Source organism: Leopardus geoffroyi, chromosome C2 (assembly GCF_018350155.1).
Source record: "Leopardus geoffroyi isolate Oge1 chromosome C2, O.geoffroyi_Oge1_pat1.0, whole genome shotgun sequence".
Classification (NCBI taxonomy): Eukaryota; Metazoa; Chordata; class Mammalia; order Carnivora; family Felidae; genus Leopardus; species Leopardus geoffroyi.
Genome location: NC_059333.1, coordinates 81,717,964 through 81,720,510, shown reverse-complemented (window position 1 = coordinate 81,720,510; position 2,547 = coordinate 81,717,964).

Below are 2,547 nucleotides of genomic sequence, written 5' to 3'. Positions count from 1 at the left end.
GTGTGAGTAGTGGAGGGACAGACGGAGAGGGAGAGAGAGAATCCCAAGCTCGAACTCATGAACCATGAGATCATGACCTGAGTGGAAGTTGGGTGCTTAACTGACTGAACCATGCAGGCGCCTCTGTCTTAGAATTCTTATTATATAAACAATACAGGCTGGAGATTAAAAAAAAAACCCTCGGGGCGCCTGGGTGGCTCAGTGGGTTAGGCATCCGACTTCGGCTCAGGTCACGATCTCACGGTCCGTGAGTTCGAGCCCCGTGTCGGGCTCTGTGCTGACAGCTCAGAGCCTGGAGCCCATTTCAGATTCTGTGTCTCCCTCTCTCTCTGCCCTTCCCCTGTTCATGCTCTGTCTCTCTCTGTCTCAAAAATAAATAAAGGTTAAAAAAAATAAAAAAAAACCCTCAAATCATAAGTGTGCAATGTAAAAAGTGAAAATTCCGGTTTCCCCTTCCCCTTTCTTTCCCAGTTTCACGCCTCACTCTCTCCCACTTAAAAATTTAGCATATAAACATTTAGACCTTTGATAATTTTTTTTGTTACAAAACACATGGAATCATGCTATCCATATTCTTTTAACATGATATTCTGCAACTTGCTTTTTTTTCACTTAGCAATCTAAAATACACTGAATATTTTTCCATATTGGTAAATATAGATTTAGCTCATATTTTAAAAACAGTTGCATGGTATTCCATTGTAAATATATGCCATGATCTTTATACCATGCTCTTTTTATAAAGATGAGAAGCCAGCTGTTTATTTTTAGTTTTTATTTTTTTTATTTTATAGAGAGAGAAAGAGAGCACATAGGGAAGAGAGACAGAGGGAGAGAGAGAGAATCTTAAGTAGACTTCACACTCAGCATGGAGCCAGATGCAGGGCTCAGTTCCATAGCCACGAGATCATGACCTGGGGAGAAATCAAGGGCTGGATGGATGCTTAACCAACTGAGCCACCATGGGATCCCAAGAAGCCAGCTGTTTTAAAGAGCAAGAAACTTGGTTATGCATCCAATTTTTTATTTCAGCTCAGGTTGTGATCTCACATCGGTGAGACTGAGCCCCACATCCACATCAGGCTCTGCGCTGGCAGCACAGATCATACTTGGGATTCTCTCTTTCCCTCTGTCTCTGTCTTTCTCTCAAAATAAATAAATAAATAAATAAACGTTAAGAAAAAGGTGGGGCGGGGGGGGGGAGGCAAGAAAGCAGTGTTCCTAGGAAGGAATCAGCCAGGGCACAGAGGCATTGAGGTGAGAATGTTTGGCAGGTTCTAGGAGCCTAGAGACCAGACCATGGGATGTCAGTGACTACGTCAGAGTACGAAGAGGGCTTGGTGCCCAGAGCAGATCTACCACATGAAGTAGAATCCTGTCTCCTTCATGACTGACTGAGAGACCCTGGACAAGTTTAACCTCTGTACTTCATTTGCTTCATCTATAAATTAGGAATTATAAGGATACCTACCTCACAGACTTGTTGTTAGGATTCCATGAGTTAGTAAATATAAAACATTTAGAACAACTGTCTAGTCCGTAAGTTAGCAAGTATTATGTAGGTCATAGAAAGGATGTCAGATGTTATTTATATGCAGTGTGGAACGCTGCAGGGGAATGGCTTGACTCAATTTTTATTTTTATAAGATCCCATTCCCTGTTGGGTGGAGAATGGGATAGAAGGGGGGGAAAACTAGACCAGTTAGGGAGCTGTCATGCTGGTCCAGGAGAGAGACCATTGTAATAGGGTGGTAACAAAGGAGATGGGAGAAATGGACAGATTTTAGATCTATTTTGGAGACAGAATTGAGTTGCCTTGGAGGGTATGGGGATAGGGATGTCAAGAAGGACTCAAGAAGGGTGGTGGTCCTCCAGACAGAGGAGGAAACCTGGGAGACAAGGAGTTTAAAGGGGGTGAAGAGAAGGGATAAGGGTTGAATTTTGAACTGAGTATGTTAGAGATGCTATGAAACAGAGTGGAAGCCTGTCAAGTAGGCAGTTGCATATAGTACAAATTGGACACACATTAAAATCTTATAATACATCTGGTATTTATAAATCATATTTGTTTTCAATCAGGAATTTTTATTCAGCAAGTTGTAAGTAAACAACAAATTATGCACTGAATACTAAAATATCTTGTTGGCAGCTGGAACATTTTAATTGGATTCTTTTCTCTGATTATAAAAGTGATGTTACAGCTTGCACGTATACCTACTGGCTGTATAATATTCTACCATATGGCTGTACTGTATATAATTTTTTGAACAACTTTCTATGTTTTTCCCTAATTTTTCAACATTTCAAATAATTCTTCAGTGAATAGTTTTGTTAATAAATCTACATCTGAATTTAAAATTTTTTTCTTTTGCTTGCTTAAGATAGAGTCCTGGGAGGAGAAATACTTTGTCAACAAGTATGATCTTTTTTTAGGACTTTTATTTTTTGAATAGTACAGTATCATTGTCTATATTCATTTACTCTACATTAGATCCCTTTTCCAAGACTTTTGAAACATAATGTCAACTTGCTTTCCAGAGTTGAATT